Source organism: Heterodontus francisci, chromosome 26 (genome assembly GCF_036365525.1).
Source record: "Heterodontus francisci isolate sHetFra1 chromosome 26, sHetFra1.hap1, whole genome shotgun sequence".
NCBI lineage: Eukaryota > Metazoa > Chordata > Chondrichthyes > Heterodontiformes > Heterodontidae > Heterodontus > Heterodontus francisci.
Window position 1 is genome coordinate 33,878,426 of NC_090396.1, and position 16,066 is coordinate 33,894,491.

General features: G+C 43.1%; 1 protein-coding gene across 8 annotated transcripts in view; it reads right to left on the reverse strand.

Moving 5' to 3' along the window:
• b3gntl1 (UDP-GlcNAc:betaGal beta-1,3-N-acetylglucosaminyltransferase-like 1) overlaps positions 1 to 16,066 on the reverse strand; it is a 351,083-nt gene that overhangs the window by 197,892 nt on the left and 137,125 nt on the right. The window lies entirely within an intron of this gene.

A 16,066-nucleotide genomic window follows, 5' to 3' on the forward strand; every position in this document is an offset into this window, starting at 1 on the left:
AATGTATTCTGCAAATGCTGTATGTTATTAAACAAATAAAAATGTATAAATCAGCTGTTGTCTTAAAAAAACACTTTGGATATCTCAGATTACACAGTGTTATGACCAGGTGAGAAAGAGGTCTAGGGTTCCCTTTCAGCCTTCACCTGGTCTTACTGTAACAGGGTTTAATTTTAAACACATTGTGTTTTTAGCTCCCCCTTGGTGAATCCTTGTTCACCGCTTTCCAATTATAAGGCAAAGAAACCAGCACAAACAGGCTTTCTTAGGTTTAAAGAAGAAAAGTTGAAATTTATTAAACTCTAATTCGGTTAACGTCTATGGGATACAAGCTGTGCCCAATGCTAGCATGTATATGCAATACACACATGCAAATAGAGACAGAAAAGAGCAGAAGAAAAATAAAGTGGAAAAGTTTGAGGCAATATCTGAAGGGTTTTTGTTACGGTTCTTCGAGCTCACTGTAGAGTCCTTGATTGTAGGTAGATTTTGCTTTTCGTTGGCGGCCAGTATTCTTCTTAAACCTTGTTCACTGTAGGAGACTTTTCTTTCTTGGGGTTCATGGGTCTTCAGTGGGTTCAGAGGCTTGTGAGAAAGAGATGGGAGCAGGCAGACAGAAGAAGCTGAGGCGATCCAGCCAGGAGAGATCTTCTCAGACCAGGAGCATCCTGCTTTTTGCCCAAACTGTTTGTACAAATTCAAAAAAACTCAGGTTGCCCAGCAGGTTAGTCATATGACTAGCTGGTTTGACCATGTCCATTTGTGATTTCGTCCATCTTAGCAGTCAACCTGGAATGCAAGCTCCCCCACCTTTGATATCTGTTAGTATGTAAATGTTTTTTTCCAGCCACGGCTGATCTGTTTAACAAGTCATTTCCTTGCTCCAATAACAGTTCATGACAAAATTGATGTGTTTCATCCTTGGCAGGTGGGAGCCTAGCATGACAACAGAGATACAACCAATCTATCTGAGTGTGGAGACATTCTTCATTTTGTGACACATGGACAATTGGTCAAAAGTCAACCTATTGTTTCATTTGCTAATCTTGACATCCTTTCATTCCCCTTCATGTTCCATTCTTTACATTGACATCCATCACCTCAATAAGCACATTTTTAAATATATACACACTGCACCAAATAGATTAGATTTGAAAATCATGGTTCATTTTGGTGTACACTTGCTGTAACTTTAGAAACTAGGCTGAGACATGGATATGCTGGGTCACAGCTTTGTATGGAAGTATGTGGGATGACCTGTACCTCTGCCTGCCTCAAGCATGACCATCATCATAAGGTTGGGCAGTGCGGGGAGGGGTGGGGTGGGTTTGGGGAAGGTGGTTGCAGCTTGAGACTCCATGCCGGTTGTTCCTGCACTCTGAGCCTTCACTCCAACCTGATGTTGGGTCCCAATCACTGGTTGTTGTGCCTCCCACCTTTGGGTTGGACCAGGATTGTGACCTGGACTCCTGAAGATATGGGAGTCTGAAGATATGGGAGCAAAGCTTTTTTAAATATTTAAGGTGGAATCCATAGTGCACCTACAATTTGTTTCTGGTGGGGGAGGGGGAAGGAGAGGAGAATCGGACACATCACTATCCCAAGCAATCTTCGGCCACAATCCCCTCTCTTCCAATATGGAAGGTCCGCTAGATCCATTGTTAGTGGTGTTAAAGCCATCGCTGGCAGATTAATTAGGGAGCCTTCCCATGAGCCCAGAAAATCTGCTGGGATCAGTGCTGTTGGTTTCCACTGGGTGTGAACTTGGCAGAATCATTGGCCTTGGATTTTTGAGGCCATCAGCTCAGGAATTTAAATCACTGGTGAGTGCTTAGATGACCACTATCGTTGTGCAGAATCTAACCAATAAAACATTTCATTTTAACTGAAGTGAAAATGTCCTCTTGTATAAAAATGAACTGCAAATTGGGAGGTATGACAGGACTGATTGGTGGGTGCAAGTTTGAGTACACACTCTCTCTAATTCTTGACCTCAGCTGCACTGTTGCAGCATACTCCAGAGTATAGGTCAGATACGTGCCTGCAAGAAGGAGGGAAGACAGAATGGAGAGTCACCACTGGCCATTTTACTAAGACTGTGGTGGTTGGCCAAGAATGGTATTGGTAGAGGCCCAAGAGTAGGTTGGTCACTATCCTATTGAGCATAGCTGCTGCATGACCCAGGAAGGGCAGGGGAGATAGTAAGGTTAACATGCAGGAAATAATGTACTAAAATCACACTGACATTTGACAATGAATCTATATTTTTGTGACAACACAAATTTTGCAGTAAGGAGCAAGTAAGTTGCAATTCATAGAACTATAGAATCTTACAGCACATAAGGAGGCCATTTAATCCATCATGCCTATGCTTCTCTTTGAAAGAGCTATCCAACTTCCCTTTTTGAGGCCATCAGCTCAGGAATGTAAATCACTGGTGAGTGCTTAGATGACCACTATCGATGTGCAGAATCTAACCAATAAAACATTTCATTTTAACTGAAGTGACAATGTCCTCTTATATAAAAATGCACTGCAAATTGGGAGGTATGGCAGGACTGATTGGTGGGTGCAACTTCCCTTTCCCCATAGCCCTGCATTTCTCTTCCCTTCAAGTCTTTATCCAATTCCCTTTTGAAAGTTACTATTGTATCTGCTACCAACACCTTTTCAGGCTCTGCGTTCCAGATCATAATAACTCGCCGTGTAAAAAATAAATTCTCCTCATCTCACTTCTAACTCATTTGGAAAAGACCTTAAATCTGTGTCCTCTGGTTACCAACCCAGTGGAAACAGTTTCTCCTTATTTCCTTTGTCGAAACCCTTCTACAAGGCTGATCAAAAAACTAATAGCAAAGTTAATTTATTTTCTAGTTTGAGTGTTCAGTGTTCTGATCAGCAGTAGGCAGTTGCTGATGAGTTTCCCTATGCACTGTCTTAGTCACCGAGATTTGCATTTTCTTTTGTCAAGTTGCTCATCCGTGATGCCTGAAGTGTAACAGCCACAAGGTATGTCTATAAAACTATTCCAGTCCCACCTTAGTAATTGATGATATTACATTTGACAGATATTTAAATATGTTAGCTGTGATACACAATGGGAAATAGTGCAGTTCATCCTGAGGGCATTTTGAACATTGGACCAAGGGGGACATAGGAACGGTGTCAGTCTCTTCCATTGCATTCTACTAAATGGACAGGGGGTGTTCAGTAATTTGCATCTTCAAGGCTTTTCTTCCCATTGAATTGCAGTGGTCGAGGTCTTCCGGGACTGCAGTTACAAAACCATCTGCAGCACCGTCTGACTTTGTTTACTGCTGAAGCAGGCTCCCTTTTGGCGGTGGGAATTTCACAGAGAACCCACCCTTCAAGCCTAAATAACCCCAGTGGAGGAAAATGGGTCAGGATTACAGTGGGATTGAAGGAGTGAATGGAATTCCTGACCCACCACTACTCCACCTCAAAGAGGGAAATCCCAGCTGGTAGGTCTCTCGCTGTGTTTGTTGTGACAAGCTGAGAGAAGATTCAGTGCCACAACTACAGCGTGTAAGAATAACATATATCATGCTAGTTTTTGGAAGTAACTTCCGCCTCAGGTATTGCTGTTATATTAACCATTGATTTTAATTAACTGTTAATGTGTTACAGCATTACCCATTGATTTCAATGGATTTGGTATGCTATAGAATTACCCTTTAATTTAAATGTGCCAACTATCATAACCACGGCAAACTGAAAAAAGAACTCAAGGATTTTAACATTTTATAATTAAAAATTCCAAACTATAGAGGTGGTGGAGGGAGTGAATGTGTAAGGTGGTGGAGGGAGTGAATGTGTAAGGTGGCGGATGGGATGCCATTCAAGCTGCCAGCTTTGTCCTAGATAGTGTCCAGCTACTTGAGTGTTGTTGGAGCTGCATTCATGCAGGCAAGTGGGGAGTATTATATCATACTCCTGACGTGTGCCTTGTAGACGGTAGAAAGGCTTGTTGAGTCAGGAGGTCAAATGTTGCCTTGATATCAAGGGCAGTCACTCTCACCTCACCTCTGGAATTGAGCTCTTTTCTCCAGGTTTGGACCAAAACTATAATGAGTTCTGGAGTCAAATGACCCTGGTGAAACCCAAACTGTGCATTGGTGAGCAGGTCCTTGCTGATTAAGTGAGTAAGTGCTGATTTACAAAAAAGCTATTTACATCTCCACTTTATCAACACCAACTTACAAGAAATTAATTCAATTCATAACTGGCTTACCTAGAACCAAGAATTGAAGTGTACTGTAAATAATGTGAATGTAATTTTATACCCCAAAGGTTGCACTGAAAAGGAGTTTAAATAAATGTACAGAAACTGTTTCACAACATTGCAGCCTGGATCGATTTTCTTGCATTTTGAAGCACATACTCTGAAAGGTAGGTAGAAGGCTGGTGCACGCGGAGCTGCGCAGTAAAAGTAACAGCAAAAAGCTAGAGTGTGTTCATAACATGAATGGCAAAATGTATTAACGTAATAAAAAGAATATTTTACAGAAACCTGATTCCAGCATTAGTCTTGTCTCACTGTCTGCTCATCTTGACTGCAAACTGATTGAATTGCTCCTGATTAAAAACAAATGTTTCAGAATGATTTAACCTGCAGGATAACCATGGCTACTTATTTCCCATTTTATGAAGCTCAGAGACATAAGCAATCTTCAAAAGGAATCATTCCCTGCCAACACATCTGTATAGTATTCAATTTAATAAATGTCATGACCAACTGAAAATTCCTTTATATTATGACAGCTGCAGAAAAACTCGCCATAAAGGATATCATATTTAGCTACCCAAGCAAAAGTTGGTACAAATCTCCTGAGAGATCTGTGTGGAAGAAAATACCTGCAGAACTACAAAGAAACGATAAGCTTTTTCTCTTTTAAATCCGGTCTACTAATCATCTTTCTCTAGGCACGAGCTCCTCTACCCTTCCGCCAGCTACCTCCTGACCTACTCTGTTCATCTTCTGTCCACTCCCTTTCACCTCTGTCCCCACATATGTGATTTAGCTCTCCACCTTAATTCCTACTACTCCCATGCTGAACTTTTCTCCTGATGCCACTTCACGTTTGCATTCCTCATGGGCCTGGTCTTAGCTTCATTCCGTTCCAGTCTATGAATTGGTAACCATGCCCATTGTGGTACCTGTCATTGCTGTCGACATGCCTCATCGTCCTCTCATGGGGATCATCTAGCTCGGTCATTTGCTGCGGAGTCAATCTCTCTAATCCCCACGTACCCATTTCTCCTCTTCTCTCTTCCAATCACTGGCCCACTCCCTCTCATCCACCAGAATACTTCCTGCCTTGGAAACATCAACATTCTCATCCACCACTTAGATGGGTTCATTGGCATCCTGGGTCTGACAGAAATGTGACTCAAACAGTAATTCCTTTAACTTCATCAATGCTTCTTTATCTCACTATGTGTTTCATCACATCCCTGCTCAAACCATATGCTGGCAGTGTGATTTTCATTCTCAAGATCCATTTCAATCTCTTCTGCCTTCATCTCTGCTTCAAAGTCTGAATTGTATACTACCTTTCCAAGCTCCAGAGTGATTTCTTACTGAAATCTTCTTCCCACTCTCTGCCTTTGCACTGAATAACTCATCACATCTCTTGCAACGTCAACCTCCATCTATATTCTCTTCCTGCTTCTCCTCTGACTTCTCTGTATACCTGCCTTCACTCAATTTCCCCCTACACAGAAACACCCCGACCATGCCAGGAACCCCTCCCCTGCCATCTTGCCTTGATGTTCCAAGCTCTATTCTTGACAAAAATCAACTTGCGGAAAATTCCACTGGCCACATCTGCCTATCATCTCCATCCTTCTTGACTTTCATTAGTTTCAGACCACACCCATTTTTGTAATCTAAGGCCCACCCCCTATTGTGAAGAGGTTGCAGGTGCAGGAGACGCTGCCCAGAGTGTGGCCTGTAGTCCAGTTGGCAGGAGAGCACAAAATCTGTCAAGGCAACAGCTTCTAAAGGGCTAGAGCTAACCTTAAAAGGAAAGGCGAGAGGTGGCAGAACAGCAGACTGTTTACATTGGTGCAGTGGAGACAAATGAAAGATTTGGAGCAGGAGATGCGCCATAAGTGCACAATCCCATTTGGTGTTGACCACCTTCAGTAAAAGCACCAACTGAATGGAGGGAGGCCACTACTGAGTCAATGCAGCCACTCAGTTCCATAACTGGATGCAATCAAGAAGAAGTGAGCTGGTATCTAGAATAGGTTGAAGGGAAATGCACTTTACAGTTCTTGTGGCACAAATCTAATTTCTGCAAGCAAACCCTCTCCATCTGTGGTTTTAAGCTGGCGTTTTCTCTGCAGCAAAGGAGAAGCAACTGGACTCCTACATGTGCAGACCCAAGTTGGGGGGTCTCTCTCTCTCTTCCCATTCCAGCTTGAAAGCTTTCAAATCTTGCCGGTTGACCATTTTTGCATACTCTGGCTACAATCAGAAATTCCATTGGAGGAAATCATCGGCATCACTGTCTCCAAGAAACCAACCAAACCAGTCATCTATCTCTTCAAACTAAAAGCCTCAGGACCATCGAATTCAGCTAGATGGTAGCCAAATCACCAAACCCCATAGACTGTATACCCATTTTTCCTATGGACTCTAGCTTGACCAATCTACCTTTCCCCACGCTGTAATCTATTTGTGTGTGTGTAAACCTCCAGAATGTGTGTGTGAGTTAAAGTTGGTACATTGTTTATTATTTTTATTAGTTTGGTTTAGGTACAATAAAGTTAATCTCTTTCTTTGTTAATTCAAGAAAACCTCTCTGATTATTTACTTGCTATGATCATAACAAGAACCAATCAAACACCTACTGAATTGACCAGTACATCCACTTTAAGAAAGAATTAAACCTGTTGTGGTCTAACAGGGAGAGGGAAAAGAGGGAAGCCCTTCAAACCTTCCTTACTTGACCGTAACAGAAAATTGAGGGCTCATGTCTGGGATCAAACCCAAAGACAAACAGGAAATTGGAAGCGGGAAACCAAATTGATCCCTAGCAAGAATTTTAAAACTTCAATACAGGTTTTCTTGTGGTTTTCAGTGCTAGAGTACAATAATATCCACATTCAACGCCAATACCTTCCTAGAACAGAGAGAAGTAACTTGGGCCAGGTTAAAAGCCCTATCTGTTGAAGAGTTGAGGAATGTAGCTGGGCAGTTAGAGATTACTATCCGTCCAAAAGCTAGGAAGCCTGAAATCCTAAAATTTGTGGCCAACCATTTTAAAATTGACACTGAAGAACTGGAGACAGGCATAGAATCTGAAACAGACAAAGTAACATTAGCTAAGATTCAACTAGAACAGAGGAGATTAGGAAGAAAGAAAGAGAATTCCAGGAAAGGGAAAAAGAGCTTTTCAGAATGAGAAGGGGGAAAGGGAGTTAAGGCAGCTCAAAGCAACTAGGGGAAGATCCAATACAACCAGTGAAGGCACCGCTAGTGAGGGAGTTACCCCTAGCTCAGGACCGGGTACTGAGCTCTTAAAGTTCTTCCAGTTAAAGTTCAATGAGGGGGATGTGGAAGCATTTTTCATCTCTTTTGAAAAGCTTGCAAAACAAATGAAGTAGCCGGTAGAGAGCGGGACACTGTTATTGCAAAGTAAACTAACAGGAAAAGCCCATGAGGTTTATTCACTGTTGCCTGATGAGAGTTAATCAGATTATGAGATGACTAAAAATGTTATCCTGAGTGCTAGTATTGGAGGCGTACCACCAAAAGTTTCGAACTCTCCGAAAGCAGCAGGAACAAACTTACCTCGAGTTCAAAAGGCTTAAGCAACTTGCTTTTGACCAACGGATACAGGCACCTAAGAGAGGTGATCCTCCTCGAGGAATTCAAAAACTCACTTCCCTTTTCCATAAGAAACCACATGGAGGAACAAAAGGAACAAGAGCCAGGCAGGCAGAAATCAAGCCAACCCAGGGCTAAAAATGTTAGCACAGACTGCCCAAACTGAAGCTGAAGCAGAGGGAGTTCCAGAGTGCTACTATTTAAAGGATGAGGTGCTGATGAGGAAGTGCAGACCTCCTCACAGACCTGCAGATGAAGAGTGGACAGTGGTTCACCAGGTAGTGGTACTGCCAAGGTACCGCAGGGAAATATTGAGAATAGTCCACAAGATTCCAATGGTTGGACATGTCAGTATCAGAAAAACCCAAGCCCGCATCAGACAGCATTGTCACTGGCCACAACTCCACAAGGATGTGGTGGAATTCTGTAAAACTTGCCCAGAGATCCACATGCCCAGTTGTGGGGAAGCCTCAACCTGCAATAAAACCTGCACCCCTAATTCTCATACCGGCTTTTGGGGAACCGTTCAGCACAGTCATGGCAGATTGTGTGGGGCCCCTGCCAAAAACCAAAGGGGGCAACCAGTATCTTCTCACCATAATGGATGTGGCTACTCGATTTCCAGAGGATATCTCTCTAAGAACTATCTCTGCCAAGGTAGTGGTGGAGGGGCTAACTCAGTTCTTCACCCCATATGGGCTGCCTGCTGAGATCCAGTTGGATCAGGGCACAGATTTTATGTTCAATATTTTTCAAAAGATCTGGGAATAACTGAGATAAAGCCCTCAGCCTACCACCCACAGTTACAAGGGGCTATGGAACGGTACCACCAGACCCTAAAGACAATGATCAGGGCATATTGCTATGAGTACCCCCATGACTGGGACATAGGTCTGGGATTTCATCTGTTTGTTACCCAGACTCACCCAATGAGTCCACTGGCTTTAGTCCCTTTGAATTAGTTTATGGACACGAGATGAGAAGCCCTCTAAAACTAATCAAGGAGAGGTTTTTGGGATACAGGGATGAATCTTCCCTGTTAGACTACATCCCCATGTTCCGAGAACAGCTCACGAGAACCACTGTGGTAGCTCAAGACACCTAAAAACCTCCCAAACAGCTATGAAAAGGCCGATGGATAAACATGCCAAGGGCAGAACATTTCAGCCCAGAGACCATGTGTTAGTGCTATTATCAATACAGGGAGAACCACCAAAAGCCCGGTTCAGTGGCCTGTACAGAGTAGTAAAGAGAATTAGCCAGGTCAATTATATAATTGACACCCTAGATCCTAGGAAAAAGCAAAGGCTGTGCCACATTAATATGCTAAAACAGTATCACAGCCGGGAAGGGGACAAACAAGCACAAGTCTGTCAGGCAGTCAGGAAAGAGGAGAGCGAAAGGGACAGTGAGGATGAATTAGAAGAAGGCTGGAGGATTCCCAAATCAAACCCCCTACTGTCTCGTTCGCTAACACAGAAATGTTGGAGAAATCAGACACCGTAGGGCTGTTTCCAGTGGCATTCCGCAGGGCTCAGTACTGGGTCCCCTGCTTTTTGTGGTGAATTTAGGCGTAAATTTAGGGGGCATGATCAAGAAGTTTGCGGATGACACAAAGATTGTCCATGTGGTAGATAGCGAGGAGGATCGCTGTAGGCTACAGGAAGATATTGATGGTCCAGTCAAATGGGTAGAAAAGTGACAAATGAAATTCAACTTGGAGAAGTGTGAGGTGTTGCATTTAGGGAGGTCAAACAAGGCAAAGGAATACATGATTAATGGGAAAATACTGAGAAGTGTAGAGGAAGTAAGGGACCTTGGAGTGAATGGCCACAGATCCCTGAAGGTAGCAGGACAGGTCGATAAGGTGGTTAAGTAGGCATATGGAATCCTTTCCTTTATTAGCCACGGTATAGAATAAGAGAGCAGGGAGGTTATGCTGGAACTGTATAACTCGTAGGTTAGGCCACAACTTGAGTACTGTGTGCAGTTCTGCTCACCTCATTACAGAAAGGATGTAATTGCACTAGAAAGGGTACAGAGGAGATTTACGGGGATGTGACCAGGACTGGAAAAATGCAGCTATGAGGAAAGATTGGATAGGCTGGGGTTGTTCTCCTTGGAACAGAGAAGGCTGAGGGGAGATCTGACTGAAATGTACAAAATTTTGAGGGTCCTGGATAGAGTGTAGATGAAGGGTCTATTCACCTTGGCAGAGAGGTCAGTGATGAGGGGGCATAGATTGAAAGTGATTGGTAGAAAAATTAGAGGGGCGATGAGGAAAGATTTTTCACCCAGAGGGTGGTGATGGTCTGGAACTCACTGCCTGAAAGGGTAGTTGAGGCAGAAACCCTCAACTCATTCAAAAGGAGTCTGGATATGCACCTCAAGTGCCATAAGCTGCAGGCCTATGGAACAAATGCTGGAAGGTGGGATTAGAATAGGGGGATCGTTTTTTGGCCGGCATAGACGTGATGGGCCAAGTGGCCTCTTTCTGTGCCTTAAACCTTCTATGATTCTACTCTCCTATTTAAATGTAAAACAGAAAGGACCCTAACAAGGCTGCTCACAGCGTTTAAAGGGATCTGCAGGGACAAACCAGGATGCACAACCCTAACCCTACATGATGTGGCTGTAGGAGAGACCCCTCCCATAAACAAATCCCTATCGCCTAGGTCCCAGGAAACTGACCTAGGTTCGGGAGGAAATTCAGAATAACGACCTAGAAATTAAAGATTTAAATTCTGAAGGGAGACACAGAAAAGTTCATAAGCCAAAGGAAAACCCTAAGCCCAAAAATGTTTTTGTGGCAGATTTGGAGGGTGGTGATGGTGGTGGTGACTGCAAGTCAAGTATCCTAATTGAGGAGGAATTGTGGGCTAGGCTGGATGAGCTGGAACAATAGGAAGAGATGCAGGATGAAATTGATAGCTGGTCTCAAGCTGTAAAGGAAAAAATCCAATACTGGGTTAAAGTACAAAACGACTGGGACACACTTCAAGGCTGGCTTAAAACTTTGCCTGATAAAACGTCTTATGATTTTATGGTGCCATTTACCCCACTTGCATTTATACCAGGACAGCTAATCCACACAAATGAAGTTACCATTTTACTAGGTGACAATTCGTTTGCAAAGTGCTCTGCAAAGCAAGCTGTTGGCCTGGTGCAGCACAGGAAAAGATGTACAAAAAGCACTGGATGATCTTCACAAAGTTATGGATAACTTTGGAATCCGGGGTTGAGTTCACCGATACAGAGAAACTGGAAAAGGAAGGTATTGTGGAAATACACAAAGAAATTCAGTGTATGCTGGAGCACAAGCTGATTGAGCCCAGTCAAAGCAGTTTGCGTTCCCCAGTTGTGCTCGTGCCCAATCCCAGATCAAAAAAATTAAACCAGAGTATGGCTATGACAGTGAGACTGATGAGTGTGCGTGTATACGGTTTCTTTTTAACTTGTGACCTCATAATGAAATGTTCCTGTTGTCATGTTTCATTTTGTGTGGTGAGTGGGGAGCACTTGACCATAACAAAGGTGTTATCCCACAAAACACTTCTCTGATATGGCTGCAATGGTTTCTCTTCCCACTCCCACACCATTACTTTGGAGCCCCAAGGATCTATCCTTGGCCCCCTGTAATTTCTCATCTATGTGCTGTCCCTTGGTGACATCATCCAAATATATAACATCAGGTCCCATATATATGCTGAAGCCATCCAGTTCTCAGTTGCCTCCTCACTCAACCTCCTCCACTGTCTCTGATTTGTCACACTTCTTGTTCATCTATCAACCTGTAATTGTTGACCTACACTAGCTCCTGGTTAAGCAATGCCTTGATTTAAAAATTCTCATCCTTATTTTCAAATTGCTGAATGGCTTCACCCCTTCCTATCTATATCTCCTCTGCCTTACACTCCTCGAGATCACTGCATTCCTTCAATTCTGGCTTCTGGCATATCCCCGATTTTAATTGTTCCATCATTGGCAGCCTTTAGCTGCCTTGCCCCTAATTCTCTCCCTAAAAGCCTCTCTGCCTCTCCACCTCCTTAAAACCTACCGCTTATGTTAAAGGTGCTATATAAATGCAAATTGTTGTTATTGTACATATGACTGCTTGATGTATCTCCTGGGTTGGCTTGGAAGGATACAACAGCATGAAAGCCTTTCACTGTATGGGAAGACCTGTTCCTGATTCTGACCTTGCTGTAGATGTTCTATCTTGTGAAGCAGGGGCAATTGAGATAGGCCTCCTGGTATTTCCCAGGTGTGGTGATGTGTGTGGCCAAAACACCTCAGAGGTCAATTTACTGTACAAACTCCTCTTCCTTATCTCCATTATGCAGTTTGTTGAGAAGCCTCAAAGGAATTCTCATTATGAGATCTTTGCAAGGCCCAAAAAAACAGGAAATAAGAATAATGAAGCAAAGTATTAGTGGGGAAGACCCAGCAAAACCAGTTAATGCAAGGAAGGATGGAAAATGCTGGAAATACTCTGCAGATCTGGCAGCATCTGTGGCGAGAGGAACAGAGTTAATGTTTCAGGTTGATGGCCTTTCATCAGAACTGGCAAAAGTTAGAAATGTAGTAATACATTTTAAGTAAGTGAATGGGGGGAGGGTGGAAAAAGAACAAAAGGTAAGGTCTGTAATAGGGTGGAAGACAGGAAAGATTAAATGACAATCTCCACAGATGCTGCCTGACCTGCTGAGTATTTCCCGGCATTTTCAGCTTGTGTTTCAGATTTCCAGCATCCGCAATATTCTGTTTTTCTATTAAACTCATGGAAGGCAGCTGAGCAAAGGGCACATGGAATTTTTAAAAAATTCTTCCCAAAAACCTGCATTCTGCTGTTTCGAAGCCTCTTTCCACAGAGCTCTGTCCTGGGACACTATGTGCCCAGTTTTTATGGAGGTCTGTGCTGTGTGTGTTTATGTGCTGTGAGGTCATCTGTGCCTCTCTATCTCTGTTTGCTCTGTACATATGTGTATGGTTCGTCTAGCCCTATGTCTGTTGGTCACTTTATCCACAATTTCTTCCCATCTCTGTGCTCTCTCATCCTCCCACAGCACCATCATCTCTTTCTGATTCTCTGGCCATTTTCATGCCACCATCTTGCATTGACTTTGGTGATCACAGTGTCTGGGCAACGCTTAATTTACAAAAATATGTTTCTGTAAGCTGCGAATGTAAAACATTACCAAGCACAATGGGAGGATTTTGCCCACCACAGCACAAACCTTCATTTGCAGGCTATTTCCAAAAAGAAAAATTGCCATCATGTTGCAATACTTTCAAGGCATAGTATTTCCTGCTATCAGTCAAAGAAGTTACTGTTTAAGTCATTGTTTCTTGCCACTGATCAGCCCTGCTACTTGTGAATTTCACTCTCCATTTTAAAAAAACACCTATGTAGGCGTTGGTATCAAGGAAGTAACACATCGAGGTCTCAGATCTAGTGTTAAACTGCTTGATATTTTGTTCTCAAGGTTAACAACCTGATTTTAACTTCTCAATAGGTTACTGCTTTGCAACATGCTCCTTGCTCTCTATTGTTGTAAATACATTTCAATTCTGAGGTTGCATTTTCCATCAGTATCCAAGGGATTCATAGTTAGCAATGAAGGGAGAATAATGGAAAATTTTCTGCGTTACTGGTCCTGGTACTGGATAATACCTATTTATATTAGTGAAGATAGTTAGGAACCCTACTCCATGGAGACAGTTTTGTTCAGATAGTCTGACCATTCTACTTTCAGCTCCTCTACCTAATAGATTTTATACATTCCCTTAATGCATTCAGTTGTGGTTCAGTCCTTTCCAGAGGTACTGATCAGGCTTCTGAGCCAATGAGCCTGTTGGCTATTCTGAGAGAGCGAGCACTAGGCCAGTCGGGCTAAAGACTTAAAGGGCTGCTAAATATTTGCTCAACAAGTATCCTTCGCTGGTGGGTTTACATTCTTCACCTACTGCTTTTCAATCTTCCTCGGTCGTGATTGCAATGATCCAGCTGATGTTCAAAAAAATGCTTCTAGTGGGTCCCACTTGCAGCCCAGAACGGCACTGATGCCAGACAAAGGTATTGCTAAGGCTATGGTCAGAATATCTGATGGGATTCCGGGGGTAATCTGGTAAACTCACAGATTCACAGTCAAGCTGCTGTTGAGACACAAGGTCACAGACAGAGGAAATTTCGCTCCTTTCTTTCCTCGGAACTTGCTAGCAAATCTCTGAAGGAGCAGAAACCTTGGCGATCTAGGTTCCATTCCAATTGCTTCCTCCTCCACCAAGTCTGTTTCAGAATTCTGTTCTAGCGTTCTATTGCATTTCTGACATAGAAGTCATTAATATATAGTATAGCGAGGCTTAACTGATAGACAAGTTTACTGTTTCTATTTTCTGCCAAAGATGAATTTATTGTTCATGCTTAGTTGCCCTGTGAAGATGCTGATGGGGCTTCTCTTGAACCACTACTATCCTTGTGTCATACTCACACTGATCTTGTACTCACTTTTGTGACCTGAGAAACAAGACCTTATTCAAAACCTGACAGCAGTTGGATTTAAATAGGGAATTGTGGAGGGTTGGACACCGATTTAGGAGGTGACAACATGTTCAAGGATCTTGGAGAGAAGAGGGAAGATTGGAGCTGGAATACTTTGCGAGAATAGAGGGGCCAAATGGGTGGGTTGGTAATGGCAGGTGCTTTATATTTCCAATTGGCCTTTTTTTTAACACGTCAGTTTCCCAAAATGTGTCATCGCTGCCATTAAAATACAAATGATCAACAAGTTTCAGTCAGCAGATGAAAGTTTTTGACAGACACACAACCCTGTCCCCGGGATAATGGAACCAGACTTAGCAGTGCACCTCTAGGGAACTGGTGCATGATTGCCACGCCAATATAGATGCAGCCTGACCACACAGAGAGCAAGAGTGGGACTTTGATTTTCACTCGCCAACAGGTGCAAAGGCAAACTACTGCCAGATTGCATTGTTTGAGGGTGGCTGACTCAGTACAGACTGGGGATTGAACCTGGGGCCTTGAGGTTTGTTTGACTTAGCACTGACTCACTACATCCTTGGAGGAGCTTCAATTATGCACTCAGCATGCATTATAATTGATTTTCCACCAAAGCAGAATGCCCTATGGCAGTAATTGGATCATAAAGTACTTGAGCATTAACCAAAAAAAAAGCTGACTTTGCATGAGGCAGTTCAAACTGTTCATCGATTAAAAAAAAAACTACAGCTCCTCTTGCTCAACATTGTGGGTGGTGTTAGGGAAGGATGTTCATGAGTAATACTGCACCTCTGCTTATCCTGAAATGATATGAGAGCAGTGTATTTTTTATATGCTCCGGATAAAGATGTTCAACACTATATTGGTTCCTTCTCTGCTGTCCTTGGTAAGAAGACAGCATCTTAGTTTGCACTTTCAATCCAGCACTTCATAACATACTCAGTTTGCTGCTGACAGGAACACAGAATGAAGGGCCTTGCAAAAATTAAAGCTTCCATCTTGCTTTTGGAGATTTGATCTTGAGCCAGTTTATCTTTTTGATGAAAACATCAGCTCATTTGTGATGTAAAAGCAAAATACTGCAGATGCTGGAAATCTGAAATAAAAACAAGAAATGCTGGAAATACTCAGCAGGTCTGGCAGCATCTGTGGAGAGAGAAGCAGAGTTAATGTTTCAGGTTAGTGACCCTTCATCAGAACTGATAAATATTAGATATGTAAAAGGTTTTAAGCAAGTAAAGTGGAGGTGGGGAAAGAGATAACAAAAGAGGTGTTGATAGGACAAGGGCACAGAGAAGGTCATGGAACAAAGGCAAACGGTATAGACAGAGGCATAGACATAGAAAATAGGAGCAGGAGAAGGCCAATCGGCCCTTCGAGCCTGCTCCGCCATTCATTATGATCATGGCTGATCATCCAACCCGGTAACCTGTTCCGGCTTTCGCCCCATACCCTTTGATCCCTTTTGCCCCAAGATCTATCTAACTCCCTCTTGAAAACATACAATGTTTTGGCCTCAACTGCTTTCTGTGGTAGCGAATTCCACAGGCTCACCACTCTCTGGGTGAAAAAATCTCTCCGCATCTCAGTCCTGAATGGTTTACCCCATATCCTTAGACTATAACCCCTGGTTCTGGACTCCCCCACCATCGGGAACGTCCTTCCTGCATCTACCCTGTCAAGTCCTG